The sequence below is a fragment of the Budorcas taxicolor genome, chromosome 2 (assembly GCF_023091745.1).
Source record: "Budorcas taxicolor isolate Tak-1 chromosome 2, Takin1.1, whole genome shotgun sequence".
Taxonomy (NCBI): domain Eukaryota; kingdom Metazoa; phylum Chordata; class Mammalia; order Artiodactyla; family Bovidae; genus Budorcas; species Budorcas taxicolor.
In genome coordinates this window covers 147673084-147692753 of record NC_068911.1, presented here as the reverse complement: position 1 = coordinate 147692753, position 19670 = coordinate 147673084, and the positions used below count along the sequence as shown (strand labels likewise).

The window sequence follows — 19670 nt, the reverse complement described above, 5'->3', positions numbered from 1 at the left end:
TGTCCTTTTCATCATAGGGGACTGGAATGCAAAAGTAGGAACTCAAGAGATACCTGGAGTAACAGACAAACTTGGCCATGGAGTACAAAATCAAGCAGAGCAAAGGCTTACAGAGTTTTGCCAAGAGAACACACTGGTCATAGCAAAATAGCAAACATCAATCTTGTTTAATGATCTTGGAGATCATTATGAACTTTTGGATATCTTCCCTGTTTTATTACTATTGTTTGTCAATATCCTCAGGCCTGGAGCTGAGTATTTGATATTGAATATTTAGTAAGGCTCCCTCATTTATACTTTATTGTCTCAGAGTCAGAAAGAAAGTGCTGTGATTTTCAAGTTTTAATTCTTCAGTTTCACATACTGTCACCTTTTTCTGGAAAGAAACCCACCACTGTCTACAGAAGGATTTTCTCATGTGTTATACAGCTGCATTGTGTTTCTTTCACCTTTTCCAGAAATTGAATTGGGAAGACAGGATAGTGTGAGGAAGGCAATTTTTATTATGTATCATTTCTGAAAGCACTTGAAGAATTTTCACATCCTTCTGTTTCTCTCTAAGTCCTTAGGCTAAGACAAAAAGCATCTGCTTGCCTCTGACACAAAAAGGGCTTCTTTGAAGTTCACTGAATATACCTAAGAAGGGACAAGGAGGAAGAAACATAATGCACTATAATACTCACCTAGTTCATGTGCTGATTCTCATCTCAGTTTATTTTAATTATTCAATTTATGAGAAGAATTTAATTTTATTGTTGCCTCAGAAAATCTAATCCTGGAAGGGCAGTTCCAAAATACAAAAGAAGGGATAAATTGCCTGGAGGTTACTGATTCAATTGGATATAATTCTCAGGTATTAAAGCCCCAAAATAAAGATGGGGGTGACCAGGGTTCATTTTGCTAAATGGTGAACTCTGTGCTTTTTTCATATCTCTCATTAGTCTCTCTAATGAGAGGGAATTAGGGTAGAGACAGTTACAGGTCTCTTGCCCACCAATAACATTTCCGTGTTATGTACATACAAGGTGTTTGCTGGTCATTTGCAGATTGATTGAGTGAATGAGTAACAATGTTGTATTGCTGATATAGAAATGCATATTAGAACAATATTACCCAAGAATGGATAGCAAAAAAGAAACTTATCATCTGGGGCTGCATAACCTTAAGGGGGGATTAAAAGACAAAATTTCCCACAGTTTAAAAGAGTAACAGGAATTCTCTGATAGCATCTGTGTGGTAAAATCTCTTAGGTCAGTTCTGCCTCAGACAGTCCAGGCTAAACACTGTGCTTCACGATCCTGCAATACTCTTGTCTGCATGATGGTGGAGACCACTGACCTGAGTGGTAGTGAAAGCTATAAGAGTCTGGGGAATTGAAATGGACTTGCTTAACTTGGTTATCATTTTAAAAAATCTGAAGAGATTGCAGAATGAAACTAACTCACTAATAAGTTATATCATTTACCAGTAATTGTGAGAATATCTTTAAAGAGCTGCCAGCTGGCTAATGGCTAACCTGTTTCTAAAATGCGAGGAAAGAGATCCTGGGAATTCACATTAGGTGTGAGCACATTTTTCTTTTAGCAAGAAAAAGAAATGACTTCCCAAGCAGCTCACTTGGTATAGTTTTAATAAGGTAAGTTATGTCTTTCTAACCTGCTGCAATTCCTTGAAAGGATTAACTGAAAATTTGCAGTTGGGAAAGCCAGTGGTTGGCACTCTGTTGTGATCTTCCCACAAGGCTCACCATGTAGGGTTCTTTAAATAAGTTGCAGTATAACTTAATAGTGAGGCTCCCTGGTGGCTGAGATGGTAAAGAATAGCCCACAAAGTAGAAGACTTAGATTTGACCCCTGGGTGGGGAAGATCCCCTGGAGTAGGGCATGGCAATCCACTCCAGTATTCTTGCCTGGAGAATCCCATGGAAAGAAGAGACTGGCAGAACCCAGTCCTTCAGGTTGCAAAGAGTCAGACACAACTGAGCGGCTAACACTGTCACTTTTCACTTTCATAACTTAATAGTAGATGAAAGGTTAGATCCCAGGAGAGTTTCAAAAACCAGATAAGGTAAGCAAAAATGTAGAGAGCATGGCAATCAGTTTAAAGAGTGAGATGAATTTTAGAAACCAAGAAACAATTTAAAAACATATTTATTAATAATTCAGAAGCAATGCAAATAAACGGTACGTATTTGCCAAACATGTTTGGAGGATTATGAGACACTCTTGAAGGACTTAATTAAGCTTGGTGATGGAGTAAACACAATAGCAGATGATGCTCAATGGAGAGAAGATGGAGGTAAAATATAATGAACAGTTTAAAGTCACGCATTTAATGAGTTATGAATTAGCCATGCCTCTCAGGAAGAGAGATTAATACACAGGGCAAGGACAGTAAGCAAAAAACCTAGGTCAGTGAGTTACAACATTCACAAAAAGTGGATGGAATTTATCAATTCAAAGAGGATTGCTTTAAGCTATTTTTAAACTGGCTTGTGGGTAAAATTGCATTTTAATGAGTTTTCTCTGGTATATTAGTAACTAAAGTTCAGTTCAGTTCAGTCGCTCAGTCGTTTCTCTTTGTGACCCCATGAATCGCAGCACGCCAGCCCTCCCTGTCCATCACCAACTCCCGGAGTTCACTCAAACTCTAGGTCCATCGAGTCAGTGATGCCATCCAGCCATCTCATCCTCTGTCGTCCCCTTCTCCTCCTGCCCCCAATCCCTCCCAGCATCAGAGTCTTTTCCAATGAGTCAACTCTTCACATGAGGTGGCCAAAGTACTGGAGTTTCAGCCTCAGCATCAGTCTTTCCAATGAACACCCAGGCTGGTCTCCTTCAGAGTGGACTGGTTTGATCTCCGTGCAGTCCAAGGGACCCTCAAGAGTCTTCTCCAACGCCACAGTTCAAAAGCATCAATTCTTCGGTGCTCAGCTTTCTTCACAGTCCAACTCTCACATCTATACATGACCACTGGAAAAACCATAGCCTTGACCAGATGGACCTTAGTCGGCAAAGTAATGTCTCTGCTTTTCAATATGCTATCTAGGTTGGTCATAGCTTTCCTTCCAAGGAGTAAGCGTCTTTTAATTTCATGGCTGCAATCACCATCTGCAGTGGTTTTGGAGCCCAAAAAAATAAAGTCTGACACTGTTTCCACTGTTTCCCCATCTATTTGCATGAAGTGGTGGTACTGGATGCCATGATCTTCATTTTCTGAATGTTGAGCTTTAAGCCAATTTTTTTACTCTCCCCTTTCACTTTCATCAAGAGGCTTTTTAGTTCCTCTTCACTTTCTGTCATAAGGGTGGTGTCATCTGCATATCTGAGGTTATTGATATTTCTCCTGGCAATCTTGATTCCAGCCTGTGCTTCTTCTAGCCCAGCATTTCTCATGATGTACTCTGCATAGAAGTTAAATAAGCAGGGTGACAATATACAGCCTTGATATATTCCTTTTCCGATTTGGAACCAGTCTGTTGTTCCATGTCCAGTTCTAACTGTTGCTTCCTGACCTGCATACAGATTTCTCAAGAGGCAGGTCAGGTGGTCTGGTATTCCCATCTCTCTCAGAATTTTCCACAGTTTATTGTGATCCACACAGTCAAATGCTTTGGCATAGTCAGTAAAGCAGAAATAGATGTTTTTCTGGAACTCTCTTGCTTTTTCCATGATCCAGCGGATGTTGGCAATTTGATCTCTGGTTCCTCTGCCTTTTCTAAAACCATCTTGAGCATCTGGAAGTTCATGGTTCATGTATTGCTGAAGCCTGGCTTGTAGAATTTTGAGCATTACTTTACTAGCGTGTGAGATTAGTGCAATTGTAACTAAAATCTCCTCCTTATTGTTGTTGTTTACGCTATGTTGTATTTGACTCTTTTGCAAGTCTTGTCTGACTCTTTTGCAATTCCATGGACAGTAGGCTGCCAGGCTCCTGTGTCCATGGGATTTCCCAGGCAAGAATAGTGGAGTGGGTTGCCATTTCCTTCTCCAGGGTGTCTTCCTGACCTAGAGATTGAACCTACATCTCCTGCTTGGTAGGTGAACTCTTTATCACTGTGCCACCTGGGAAACACCCCTAGTTCAACCCTAATGTGGTGGTGGTGGTGTTTTACTCTCTATGTAATATCTGAATCTAATGTAATTCCAGCATATTATCATTAAAATAAAGGTGTGAAGTATTTAAAACCCATTGGGAAGAAAAAAAATGACATATTTACATATCCACTACCTAACTTTATCAAACCCTAGCATTTTTATGTCATGTTTTTCAGAATTTTTTGGTTGTAGTTTAAAAGAGATCAAACCCTAAGGTACCATTGAGGCCCTGTGTAAACTTCCAGCATCATTTCCTCTCCCTTCCTTTCTGTCTCCCTCCTTCCCTTCCTAAAGGAAAGCTTTGTTGTTAACCCAGTGTGTAACATTCCCACGCTTATATTATATTTTCTACTATGTATTTTTTTCCCCTCACTACATTATATTATTTTCCTGCTTTTAAGAAAAAAAAAAGCTTTCATGATTTCTGGACTTCATTTAATTTTGTTGTTGAAAAATCTGACTTTGTTAATCCTTGGAACTAGGGAGAGTTCACACCATGAGGAACTGTGATTATGTCTCAGTGAGAGAGTGTTAAAGAGAACTTCTTGAAGGATTTACTTTGGGTGATAATTGAGGTCCTAGAAAGCAGGGCTTTGTTCTGAATGGACATTGTCAGGAATCAGGGACAATTCTACAATTCTTTGCAGAAAACTGTTTCTGCTAATTTCCTTCCTGGCATATTAAGTGGTTCTATTACTTCTTCTTCTGTTATGAACAGTGCTAAATGAACCTTTATCTTATATGTCTCCTGGCATAACTATTAGTGTTTTTCCAAGTGTTAAAGAGCTATAGTTGATATATAATATTAGTTTCAGTTATATAGCATAATGGCACAATATATGTTTATATTGCTAAATGATCACCACAAGGAGTTAACATCCCTTGCCTCACATGGTTACAAATTGTTTTTCTTGTGATAAGGACTTTTAAGATCTACTTAGCTGGAAACTTTCAGTTTTACAATAAAATACTGTTAACTGTAGTCACCATGCTATATATTATATCCCCAGGACTTGTTTATCTTATAACTGGAAGTTTATGCCTTTTGACCACAGGGTTTTAAAATGTACATAAATGGTACCCCACTCTAGTATCCTTTAGAGTCATAGTTTTGAAGCTGGATATTATGTTTTGCCTCAGTATTGTATTTTATATGTTTATTTCTGTTGATTTATACAACTTTACTGAATCCAGTTTGACCATGTGCTCCATGCATAGATATATTACAATCTACTTAACCTTGGACTTTGATGATATCAATTCTTCATGTTATTTATTTATGATGGTATTGTGATGCATATTCTTTTATGTCTTTGTGCATATGTGCACATGTGGTCTAGCGTATATACCTAGAGCTATGAGTATTTTCAGTGATGTTGAATGTGGCAAGATGCTTTCCACAGTGTGTGTGTGTGTGTTAATTGCTCAGTTGTGTCTGACTCTTTGTGACCCCACAAACTGTAGCCTGTGAAGCTTCTCTGTCCATGGGATTCTCCAGGCAAGATTACTGGAGTGGATTGCCATTCCCTTCTCCAGAGGATCTTCCCGACCCAGGGATCAAACCCTGGTCTCCTGCATTGATACACTTCCGCAGTGTAGCTTTACTAACATACTTCTTCCCCACCATGGGATGAGAGCTCCCACTGCTGCGTATCCTCTCCAGCACTTGATGTGGTCAGACTTTTTAAAGTTTGGCCTATCTGATAGGTGTAAAATGGCATTTCATGATTTCAATTCTATTTTTCTGAGGTACATTCTTTTCAGAAAAAAAGAACTTTTTTTCTTAGAAAAAATGGGAAATACTAATTGCTATGTTAATATTTTTGACTCTACAACTTAGGAAAATGCCACTGGGGAATTTTTCTCTTTTTCTCTCCTAATGAGACAGTGGCTTTGATGAAAAGTTGTTCTACAGAGAGGGAGGGGGAAGGCCAACAGAGCAAGCCATGGGTCACTTAAGTTGCCTCTGTGATTGGCAGAAGTCTTAGTAAGAGAATTGGCTTAGGAGAAAGTCAAGTTTGACAAGAAGATGAGACTGCTACTTGTCAGCAGCGCTGCTTGGAAGAAAAGGTTGTGACATACATTTTCCACTGGCAGGTTGTCACAAGAATCATTTGTAAATCTATGTAATATGAATACCAAAGATACGAATATTATACAAGCTGTTGAGGAATGATCAGATTTGGAACCCTGTGATCAGATCCTGTTCTTCCCAAGACCATCTATTGAATCAGAGAAGTTACTGTTCTGCCTTTATAAGACCTAAGTCTTTTCTATACAATGCTCCTAGCAATGCATTGCTCTGACTTTTATTCTTATACTGTAATGCACAAAATTCTCTGTGATCATAACTGAATCAGATTTCTGAATAAAAAAAAAAACCAGTTATTAGTAGCATACTTCTATAGGGATGACAACTGAAGTTCTTTTCTCCATGTCATAACTCTTAATGGGTTATTGAGATCACATTTTAATTTTCAAACATAATTTTCATCTTAAATGCTTAATGCTTCAACATGGCTAATCACATTTTATAGGAGATTCTTCTTGTTGTAATAGTTATGATGGATAGGTATCCAGATTTATTTTTCCTGCATAAGTGAGGAAAGTGAGGAAATGACTCATGGTAGAGGTCATGGTTACATAGTAAATCACTTGCAAAGCTAGGATTAAAAAGGGTAATTTTAAACTCTCGTTCCTGTCCTTTACTTCACTCACAAGAGTAATTCATAAAAGTTAACTCAGAACTTAACCCAGTTATCAGATAAGCAAAGATTTGGGGGAAAGTTTGCAGGGGATGTTTCTATCTAACACCAAACAGCTTTACGCTATTTTTATTGCCTTAATCAGTATTTTGTATACAAGTACTATGATGATGGTGCCCCAGCGTGGAAATGACCTCTGTTACTAAGTGGTACTTTGGCCACCTCATGCGAAGAGTTGACTCATTGGAAAAGACTCTGATGCTGGGAGGGATTGGGGGCAGGAGGAGAAGGGGACGACAGAGGATGAGATGGCTGGATGGCATCACTGACTCGATGGAGTGAGTCTGAGTGAACTCCGGGAGTTGGTGATGGACAGGGAGGCCTGGCATGCTGTGATTCATGGGGTCTCAAAGAGTCGGACATGACTGAGCAACTGAACTGAACTGAACTAAGTGGTAAGGGAGCTCAGTTCCTCAGTTTCTCCCTAGTCTTTGCTGCTTAGTGGCAAACACTCTCAGGGGCTCTCAGTCACTCACCATTAAGGATGGGTTACTGGACAGTTAGTCACTTTCAAAGATGCTCCTGTGCTGGGTGGGAGCAAATGCACTAGGACCTACTGAAGTATAGCTCTTGATGCCTGAGAGTTAGTATTTCTCTCAATATAGGGAAAGCTGTACCTCTCCCAAAGCATTTATTTATTTTTATTAATACTGTGAACTGGCTAAATGATCATTTCTTTCAGTTCCTTAGGACATTCAGGCTCAAATTTGTGGTCCACCTCTAATAATATACAGACATTTGGCACCTATTATGTGCTGATTCTGTTTTTTCTTGATCTTTGTTTGTTCTCATTCAGATTTCCTCATTACCTTATTTTTTTCCGTTATAGAGTGTGTACTTTTAAAAGCCTCCCTAAATCCTTCTGGAATGAAATTCCCTTCTCCAAACAGTGGCTTAGGTTTTGCTGAAGGACTCCCACGTTTGTAATGCACAGTTGTAATGGACTCCTACAAATAAATACTAGAGTATTTGCTGAATTACTCTATCTAAGCTAACTTGGTGAAGGGAATTTTAGTATGGTGAGACTCAAAGCCAATACATTTCATTATATAAAAATTATACTCTTGGAAGTGGCGGGTGGGGGTTAGGGGGAAATCTTTCCAGTTCCAGGTCACTTTTCAGCTGGGAGTTTGTGAGGAAATGGGTTAAGGCACTGTTTCCCCATGAAACATTCATTCGCAAGATAGAAGCCAGTGCTACCTTAAGAAACAAGAAAAAGAAAGGAAATCAATTCTTTTTCCTAAACTCATTTGGTCCCAGAGTTGATGGAAATCCTGATGCTCCCTTTCTTCCTACTCCCCCAATCCCAAACATCACATGGAGAGAGGAATCAGTTCCTCAGTTCATTCTTCCAGTGCAGGCTTTGTGGGTTAACTACCCACGTACCTGGCTGATATGCAGTGTAGGTAACAATTAGCACAGTCAGAACTCCTGCACAAGTCAGAACAGATGTGGTGGCACTGGGAGAAATATCGCTCTTCTGGAGTACCCCCTTTTTTTTGCTAAATTTTAGCTGATATTGCTGGATCTGTGTGGGAGGGGAGCTTATCTTAGGGGAGAGCCTGCAACTGATGTGGCTCAGCACAGTGGCTCTCAGCCCACGTCTCTATCAGGTCTTTTTGATATGACCAGTCCACACAGTCATACCAGTGTATACTCAGCTTCATATCAGCCCTGTCCCACAGGCCAGAAGGCTCTCTCTTGGTCAACCACATCCAGAGAGAATTAAGAAATTAAGCTTAATAGGAAGAATGTCCTGAAACGAAGTGAGGAGTCAGGATTAATTTTTTTTTTCTTTTAACTTTAACTTAGAAACAAATAAAACGGTTGCCAAGATTCTGTTTGTGAATGCCCATGGCAGGGAGTTTTTAAAAATGTAATTATGAGTCCCTCTGCATAAAAGACAAGTTTTAGAAAGGCAAAATACAGGTTATGGTTAGGCCATCTAACAGGACAAACAGACCCCACTCACCCAAGATGAATTGTAGAATTCAACATTCTTTGCCAAGTGGGAATATTTTTTAATAGTATTATGGAGATTCTTACTTTTAAGTTTCTCAAGTCAGTCCATATGGGAGTTTATTATCTAGCATATATGTGTTCCTGTTGTGTGTCCTAGCCTTGAATCAAATCATTTTGTTTATGATTTGAATAGATCAGACCATGCCCTTTGGAAGCCATCACCCAAAGGGTCCCCTTAATATTCAGAAAGGAGGGCTGTTCATTCTGTTCCAGAAACTTAGTAATGTGACTGAAGTAATGTGACTGACACTTAGTAACTTTTGACTGAACATCAACTCAAGTGTGTACTTTGAGGACTGAAGAGATAACATCCAAAGAGACTGCAAAATCCCTAGTCCAAACTGCCTCACCCTGTTATCTTAAAAAATATTAATAGTAATAAGCCAAAGATGCAAAGCAGGCAGGAATCATTCCCCACTTCCTCTCATGCCTGCAACTGCATAGCCAGAGCCCAAAATTGTCTCCACAGGGACATTTTTTGCATCTTTCAAAATCCATTGACTGTGGTTCTTAGAAGCAGCTCCAGAGAGAGTGGGAGATGTGGGAAGGATCCCAGCATGCAGAATGTCATCTCAGTCAGTTTGTTGTTGTTGTTCAGTTGCCAAGTCATGTCTGACTCTTTGAGACTCCATGGATTGCAGCACACCAGGCCTCCCTGTCCCTCATCATCTCTTGGAGTTTGCCCAAGTTCATGTCCATTAATTTGGTGATTCAGTTCAACTGATTGGTCATACAACCATCTCATCCTTTGCTACCTTCTTCTCCTTTTGCCTTCAATCTTTCCCAGCATCAGGGTCTTTTCCAATGAGTTGGCTATTTGCATCAGGTGGCCAAAGTATTAGAGCTCTAGCTGTTAGACATATACAGACGCCAACCTTTTGTGTATAGGACCTCCTTACCCACCGCTTTAAGGATTAGGCATTGTGCCTCAGCCCTCACTGCCAGGAACAGTCTACATTTGCCAATGGATTTGAACTTGGGAAAGCACTTGTGAAGCAAGACTTGTCTGGGGAGAATTAGGAAGGATGTGTCATGACACCACACCCACTGAGCATGCAGTAATTGAAACACTACACCAGCTGATACAGGTGCACATTATGAATTACTAGGGGAAGAAACATGTCATGCAATCCTCTTATCCACCCATTGGTTCACAGCACAGAGATGAGAGACCAGGCAGAACAACAGAGCCCTAGCCACTGTGTGTGAATTAGACAAATGTTGTAATAACAGTGAGCATTGGTAACTCATGATTCTGTGTGGCCTTTCCTTCCTCAGCTTTCATAGGACTTTACACAAGCTGTATCCAATTAATCTTCCTTGTACCCCATGAGGTGACAAGGCCCATTATCCTCAATTTGGTGGATGTGAAAATAGAGACATAGACAGATTAATTTGCCCTGGGAACTCAATGAATTAACAGCAAAACCAGAGGTGGTACCTGTTTGTCACAGTTTAAGTCTGTTCATTCCAAGATGTACTGAAACTTAACTGAACAAAATATTTTTTTCATTATTGTCCTATGTCATATAGCTCTAGATCCATCCCTGGCATCTTGTCTTTTACGTGACCTTGAGTAAAATTGTTTGGTCTCTCTGAGGTTATCTGTGAAATGGGTGTACACTAGCCTTACCTATCCTATAGAACTCTCATGGGGTTCACATGAAATAATAGCTGTTTAATTCTGTCAGATGTGAATCTTCTTTTTAAACCAATATTTTACTATGTATTTTCAATTGTATTTTATTCATAGTATTTCTGACATTTCAGAAAAACAAATGACTTCTATATACATTTTATTTACTAAAACCATGATGAGCTTTGAAATCAGACACTAATTTGCTTTCTTTCTAACACAGACACACACACATACACACATACAAATAACCCAGAGTTATATTTTAAAATGTAAACATGAAAGAAAATTTAATAGAAGAATGAACCTTACTTAGCACCTCCTCAGTGCCAGCCACACAGTATCTGCTCAGTAAACATTTATTTAATAGATGATGGATGAATTCACTTTGTGGATAATAAACTGAGCAGTTGGTGTTAGAGATGTCAATGTGTACTAGCTAGATTTTTACAGAAACCAAGAACTATAGGGCCTGCAACAATGAATGTTATTGATTTCATTAGTCAATATCAGTCTATCTACTTTTATAAGATACATGAATATAATGCAATATTATCCTTTGTACTTATCCCACTGAGCTTACTGTTAATATATTCATTGTTATCCTCTGAACTTACTATACTTGGGTGATAAAATTGGAAACTTTGCCTTACAAATAATAAGGATGTATATTATGCTAAAATTCTAAATCATTCTGTCTTACTGTGACCCTCAGGGGTTCATCTATTCATTGATTGATTTATTAATATAATTAATAATTGCTTACAATGTGCCAAGCATTGTGCTAAGAAATATGTTAGAACTTTTCTTTCTTTCACATGGCTTATTTTTCAGTCTTTCAAAAGGGCAATTTTATTGAGCTGATGTCTCTGAAGATTCTCAGTCCTATCAGTATTTAACCCCAAGCTAAGGCCTCTGTGGCTTCCCCGGTGGCTCAGGGGTAAAGACCTGCCTGCAATGCAGGAGATGTCAGCAGACTTGGGTTCAATCCTTGGGTCAGGAAGATCCCCTGGAGGAGATGGCAATCCACTCCAGTATTCTTGCCTGGGGAATTCCACGGACAGAGGAGGCTGGTGGGCCAGAGTCCATGGGGTCACAAAGAGTCAGACACAATTGAAATGACTTAGCATGTACGTATGCAAGGTCTCTCTGGGCTGTGAAGGTAAAAAAAATAAAAGAAGTTTCTCAGAAGGAATACAGTCAGAAAGATCCGCTGTATTTGATTTTACCTTGTGATGGGCAGGGAAACAGGATCAGGACAAGCTGATCCTCTAAGTGGAAAGTATGTGGGAAGGAGAACAAAGACAGTCCTGTAGTGCCTGACAATTTGAAATGTCAGGTTTTATGTTGTTCATAATTTTGAATATGTCTTTTACATGTAATTGAGAATAAAATTTGCTCAAAAACTAGAAGAAGAAAAGGACTTACTTAACTAAATTATTACATCTTTACTTCTGAGATTCATTTTCTTTCTCATATTTGTTTAATTCATATCAGGTTATTTGATCATTTGTAGGTAATGTTTCTAAAAATATTTGTCCTATTTTGTGTGCTTGTCATGATGACAGATTGTTGCTGTGATGTTTCACAAGGCAACTTACCATTCCTGCTTAGAAGGACTGATACTTTTTCTACAAATGTGACGCTGTATCCAAAAAGTTAAGAAAAACATAACCCCTCAAATGAATAACTCCATATTTTTAAAAGCCAGGATTTTATTCCAAAATTTATCATTCACCTCTTCACTAGGGTAAAGAACAAATTCCTTTCACCTGAAAACACAAAAAATCACCTAGGTTGGGTTCTGACCTGCTTTGAGAAAAACACAAAGAAACACAGTGGAAGTTCTCCAATTCTACCATTATTATAATATTTACAAATGTCACCAAGGCAGCCTACAGAATGCTTTCTGAGCCTAATGATGTCAAATGGAAGTAGCTTCATTACCAAAAAGGCTGTGACATTTCTTTCTCTAAAAATACAATAAGTAGAAAATAGTACTTCTATAGATAGTGCCTGTGAGCAACAGGCTCCTGAATTTATTATGGAAGTGGGCAAAAATCCTTCTGTAGTGATGAAAAAGAAAAAACGAATAAGAGAAGATGTTGGGGAAAATGCATTTGTGGCTATATCAGTGATAAAGAGATAGAGGGCTAGGTGAGAGAAAGGGCAGTAGCAGGAGGAGGAGAGCAGAGAAGAAATGGAAACAAGAAGGCGGTGTGTGGAAAGGAAAGACAGAAGACTGAGAAATAGAGAACAGGGAAGAGTAAATAGATTAGTTGAGACAAGGGAAGAGGAAAAGGAGTGAGGATGAGTGCAAGCAAGAAATGAACGAGGGACTTCCCTGGTGGTCCAGTGATTAAGAATCTACCTTCCAATGCAAGGGATGCAGGTTTGATCCCATTCAAAAAACTAAAATCATAGCATCTGGTCCCATGGCAAATAGGTGGGGAGAAAATGGAAACAGTGACAGAGTTTATTTTCTTGGGCAACAAAATCATTGCCAATGGTGACTGCAGCCATTATTAAAAGACACTTGCTCCTTGGAAGAAAAGCTATAACAAACCTAGACAGTGTATTCAAAAGCAGAGGCATCACTTTGCCAACAAATGTCCGTATAGTCAAAGCTATGGGGTTTCCAGTGTCATGTATGGATGTGAGAGTTGGACCATAAAGAAGGCTGAGCACTGAAGAATTGATGCTTTTGAACTGTGGTGCTAGAGAAGACTCTTGAGAGTCCCTTGGACTGCAAGGAGATCAAACCAGTCAACCCTAAAGGAAATCAACCCTGAATAGTCATTGGAAGGACTGATGCTGAAGCTGAAGCTAGCTCCAATACTTTGGCCACCTGATGTGAGGAGCTGACTCATTTGAAAAGATCTTGATGCTGGGAAAGACTGAGGACACTAGGAGAAGGAGGTGACAGAGGATGAAATGGTTGGATAGCATCATTGACTCAATGGACATGAGTTTAAGGAAACTCCGGAAGATAATAAAGGACAAGGAATTCTGGCATGCTTCAGGCCATGGGTTGCAGAGTCAGACACGACTGAGTGACTGAACAACAGGGAACTAGAATCCCACATGCTGTGGACAACTAAGGCCATGCATGACAGCTAGAGAGTCCCTCATGAAGAGCTGATGTAGCCAAATAAATAAAATAAATTTTTTTTTTAAAAGAAATGAATGAGGTGGGAGAGGGAGAAGGACATGTGTAAGAGGTTATCCTCCTGAGGGTTCAGCAAACTAAAGTCTATGGACCATATCGAGTCCATTGTCTTTTCTTATAAATTAAGCTGTATTGGAATACAAGCTGGCCCATTGATGTGTATATTGTCTATGGCTGCTTTCATGCTACAATGGCAGGGCTGAGTATTTGTGATGGAGCCACAGCTTAAAATATTTACTATCTAACTCTAATGGAAAAGTTTGCAATCTAATGTTCAGTTCAGTTTAGTCACTCAGTCGTGTCTGACTCTTTGCGACCCCATGGACTGCAGCAGGCCAGGCCTCCCTGTCCATCACCAACTCCTGGAGCTTGCTCAAGCTCATATCGATCAAGTCAGTGATGCCATCTAACCATCTCATCCTCTGTCATCCTGTTCTCTTCCTGCCTTCAATCTTTCCCAGCATCAGGGTCTTTTCAAATGAGTCAGCTCTTTGCATCAGGTGGCCAAATTACTGGAGTGTCAGCTTCAGCATCAGTCCTTACAATGAATATTCAGGATTGATTTCCTTTAGGAAGAACTGGTTGAATCTCCTTGCAGTCTAAGGGACTTGCAAGAGTCTTCTCCAACACCACAGTTCAAAAGCATCAGTTCTTTGGAACTCAGCTTTCGTTGTAGTCCAACTCTCTCATCCATACACGACTGCTGGAAAAACCATAGCCTTGACTAGATGCATCTTTGTCGGCAAAGTGATGTCTCTGCTTTTGAATACACTGTCTAGGTTGGTCATAACTTTTCTTCCAAGGAGCAAGCATCTTTTGATTTCTTGGCTGCAGTCACCATCTGCAGTGGTTTTGGAGCCCAAGCAAATAAAGCCTGTCAGTAATCTAATCTTATTGTTCTTAAACTTTAGTGTGCATCAGAATTTCCTGGAGGGCTTGTTAAAATAAAGATTGCTGAACCCCATTCCCAAAGGTTTTGGTTAAGTAGATCTGAGGTAGGATCTCAAATTTTGATTTCTAATAAGTTTCCAGGTGATGCTGGTTCTGTTGGGCCAGGGCTTGCACTTTGACAACTACTGCTTTTATTTGTACATAATGTCACACACCAATATTGTCCTGAATAAGGACATTTGTGCAGCTAGGGAAAGGAAAACCAAACTTGATCCTCTTTCTAGATAAACATAGATGTACAGATGGATATCATAATTCTTTACAAAGTATCTTTTTAAAAATTCTTAAACTGGATTTTTTTATAATGCCTATTTCATTCTTAAAACAATGACAACTGAATTTGATTTAGTTAAAAGCTTAGTTAACTGGTAGTTTACTACTAAAAATGTTTGGTTTGCATCCATTCCCTGTAATAACATTTCATGGCTACATGGGATACAATAGGTGCTTAATAAATCAGTGTTATTGTTGTTGCCACAGACTCTCTTATTTTAATGAGTATATGGTACTTGTTAAAAGGTGATGGTAAAATACACAATTCATGTTCTTCACAACACTGTGTTAACTTTGTACACACATCAGCCTGTTCCTCTTTTCCTTGAACCCGTTGTAACAGGTTAAACATCAATTATCAAAAAACTGTGAAATGTGAACTGTCTATATTTTTGAACACAATAGGGTCTTGTTTCTGAAGAGATTCCGTAATGAATTTTCCCATAAAATAGGCATATCTATTATTAATCACATCAAGGAATGTTGTAGGTTTAAATTCTTTCAAATCTTTCTTTAATAATTTACAAACTGTGATTAGTTCCAGAATAAGTAACACTGGCTGTAATCTTCCACCTCTTCCTAGATCTTTTTCCCCTGACATCTTTTCCTTTCTTTTTCTCAATTCCTCTTCCTCTATTCCTCTGTTCCTATGGCTGAACTGCCATTGTTTTAAGCACTAGGTCAGTCACACCATCTGCTTAATGAGTGCTTTAGGGGAGAGGGATCATCTGTAGCCCTTCTATCTGCCTTCCATTCTGATGACCCCCTGCACATGCTTGAGATGGACTAGGGATAACCCCATACCCCGAATGAGTGGTTCCAGGTGGGATCTGTGTAACAGGGTGACTTACCATTCATGGTGAAATTCCACTGCAGAACTGTAGAGGTCTGGTATGGCAGAATGTGACAGAGTGATGTGAATCGCAAACAGGCAGTTTGGTGCTCTTGAGCTTATTCAGGGAATTGTGCTACAATGAAAACAGTGAAGGTTCAGTCCCGGTATCACTTGTTTAATATTAGGGAAGACACTGGTCTTTCTGGTGTCAGACAAAGAAGCTTCTTAGAAGGTAATAATGAGTCAGTCAGTTCAGTTCAGTCGCTCAGTTGTGTCCGACTCTTTGCGACCCCATGAATCGCAGCATGCCAGGCCTCCCTGTCCATCAGCAACTCCCGGAGCTCACTCAAACTCACGGCCATCAAGTTGGCGATGCCATCCAGCCACCTCATCCTCTGTCATCCCCCTTTCCTCCTGCCCCCAGTCCCTCCCAGCATCAGAGTCTTTTACAATGAGTCAGCTCTTCGCATGAGGTGGCCAAAGTACTGGAGTTTCAGCTTTAGCATCATTCCCTCCAAAGAAATCCCAGGGCTGATCTCCTTTAGAATAGACTGGTTGGATCTCCTTGCAGTCCAAGGGACTCTCAAGAGTCTTCCCCAATACCACAGTTCAAAAGCATCAATACTTCAGACCTCAGCTGTCTTCACAGTCCAACTCTCACATCCATACATGACCACTGGAAAAACCATAGCCTTGACTAGATGGACCTTTGTTGGCCAAGTAATGTCTCTGCTTTTCAATATGCTGTCTAGGTTGGTCATAACTTTCCTTCCAAGGAGTAAGCGTCTTTTAATTTCATGGCTGCAGTCACCATCTGCAGTGATTTTGGAGCCCCCCAAAATAAAGTCTGACACTGTTTCCACTGTTTCCCCATCTATTTCCCATGAAGTGATGGGACCAGATGCCATGATCTTCGTTTTCTGAATGTTGAGCTTTAAGCCAACTTTTTCACTTTCCTCTTTCACTTTCATCAAGAGGCTTTTTAGCTCCTCTTCACTTTCTGCCGTAAGGGTCGTGTCACCTGTGTATCTGAGGTTATTGATATTTCTCCCTGCAATCATGATTCCAGCTAATGCTTCCTCCAGCCCAGCATTTCTCATGATGTACTCTGCATATAAGTTAAGTAAGCAGGGCGACAATATACAGCCTTGACGTTCTCCATTTCCTATTTGGAACCAGTCTGTTGTTCCATGTCCAGTTCTAACTGTTGCTTCCTGACCTGCATATAGGTTTCTCAAGAGGCAGGTTAGGTGGTCTGGTATTCCCATCTCTTTCAGAACTTTCCACAGTTGATTGTGATCCACACAGTCAAAGGCTTTGGCATAGTCAATAAAGCAGAAATAGATGTTTTTCTGGAACTCTCTTGCTTTTTTCGATGATCCAGCGGATGTTGGCAATTTGATCTCTGGTTCCTCTGCCTTTTCTAAAATCAGCTTAAACATCAGGAAGTTCATGGTTCACGTATTGCTGAAGCCTGGCTTGGAGAATTTTGAGCATTGTTTTACAAGTGAGTGAGATGAATGCAACTGTGCGATAGTTTGAGCGTTTTTTGGCATTGCCTTTCTTTGGGATTGGAATGAAAACGGACCTTTTCCAGTCCTGTGGCCACTGCTGAGTTTTCCAAATGTGCTGGCATATTGAGTGCAGCACTTTCACAGCATCATCTTTCAGGATTTGAAATAGCTCTACTGGAATTCCATCAGCCCTACTAGCTTTGTTCATAGTGATGCTTTCTAAGGCCCGCTTGACTTCACATTCCAGGATGTCTGGCTCTAGGTGAGTGATCACACCATCGTGATTATCTTGGTCATGAAGATCTTTTTTGTACAGTTCTTCTGTGTATTCTTGCCACCTCTTCTTAATAAGTTCTGCTTCTGTTAGGTCCATACCATTTCTATCCTTTATCAAGCCCATCTTTGCATGAAATGTTCCCTTGGTATCTCTAATTTTCTTGAAAAGATCTCTAGTCTTTCCCATTCTGTTGTTTTCTTGTATTTCTTTGCATTGATCGCCGAAGAAGGCTTTCTTATCTCTTCTTGCTATGGAAATCTGCATTCAGATGCTTATATCTTTCCTTGTAGTCTGGTGGATTTCTTTCCACTTCCGTTTGAATTTTCAAAACTTTAATCCATACTGGTGTTATTGTGTTAGTTTTTCCTGTAGTTGCTGTAACAAATTACCACAAACTTTGTGACTTAGAAAAAGCACTAACTTATCAAGTTACCGTTCTAGAGTTCAGAAGTCCAGGATTTATTTAATCTTTGTGAGTTAAAGGTGTTGGCAGGGCTGCATTCTTTCTGGAGGCTTTAGGAGGATCGTTTTCTGGCTTCTAGAGGGAGAAGGCAATGGCAACCCCATTCTAGCAGTCTTGCCTGGAAAATCCCATGGACGGAGGACCACGGTAGGCTGTGGTCCATGGGATCACGAAGAGTTGGACACGACTGGGTGACTTCACTTTCCCTTTTCACTTTCATGCATTGGAGAAGGAAATGGCAACCCACTCCAGTATTCTTGCCCTGGAGACTCCCAGGGACAGGGAGCCTAATGGGCTGCCGTCTATGGGGTCTCACAGAGTCGGACACCACTGAAGCAACTTAGCAGCAGCAGCAGAGGTTGCCCACTTTCCTTGGCTTTTGGCTCTTTCCTCCACGTTCAAAGTCTACAGTACTTCATCTTTCAGTCCCTCCGTTTTGTTTCCTCTTATTTCCTGGCCAATTTCCTACTACCTCTTCCTTTTTATTTTCAATTTTTAAAAAATATCTGTATTTTGTGTAAAAAATATCTGTTACTTAAATTTCTACTTATTATTCTTTCTATTAATAATGCATACTTAGCCTCATTGCTCTTACTATTTTTTTCTTTTTTAAAAAAAATTTCTTTATGTTTATAATGAAAACATCTGTACTGCCACTCATTTAATTGGTTCATGAGAAACTTAAGGTTTCGCTTTTTAGTCTTTTGTCAAAATTATCCTCATGATTTCTAAACCGTTTCTGAAAACTCATTGCATCTGTATTCCCCAAAGGGAGGAAGCCAGTGTTTTAGTACCAAACCTAATTTTGTGAAAAGATTTGTAATTCACAGCTTGCATATTGTCTTAACTCGTGTATGCTATCATCATATTTTATAAAGCAAATGTTAAAGGTTATAAAACTGGTTAACTGCTATAATAATTGTGTCTTTAATATTAGGGAAAATCTGCATATTCATTCATATCATTATTATTGATTTTTAAATGGGAAGAAAATATTGTGTGTATAGGATAATTTAAAATTTTGAGGACATCAAAGATATTTCCTGTATCTGGAAGATTGGCTGCATTTATAATGCCTTTGATTACAAAAGCAGATATGTATAGTGTAGGAAAAAATAGTTAATATAGAGTCAAATGAAAGTAAACAAGGTCATGTGAAATATACCACTAAGGAAAAATAATTCCTCCAATTCAAAAGAAATGATACAAATGAACTTATTTACAAAATAAAAACAAACTCACAGATTTAGAGAATGAACTTATTTTTTATTTTTATTATTAAAACTTATTTATTGTTTATTTGACCTTGCCACCTGGCATGTGGGAATCTTAGTTTCCTGACCAAGGATCAAACCACTCTGCTTGTAGTGGAAGCACAGTCTTAACCACTGGACCACGAGGGAGGTCCTGCTCCAGATTTTTTAGTATACTACATATATTTTTGAAAAAATTATGGCTATTCTGGTCATACTATTTTCTGATCTACTCTTTTAAATTAGCAATGTATTATAAATATCTGTATTATTTGACATTTTTATTGGTTGCATTGTATTTTATTATATGGATAATATAATATGGATTTATTGTTAACACTCTGGCAAACATTCTTGCAGCTAGTTCCTTAGAATAAATCCCAGGAAGAGAAATTTGTGGGGCAACAAGCATTTT

General features: G+C 39.3%; 1 protein-coding gene across 1 annotated transcript in view; it reads left to right on the top strand.

The window, feature by feature from the left end:
* The window catches only part of ABCA12 (ATP binding cassette subfamily A member 12), a 205778-nt gene that overhangs the window by 51517 nt on the left and 134591 nt on the right, over positions 1 to 19670 (top strand). The gene's annotated exons all lie outside the window — the stretch shown is intronic.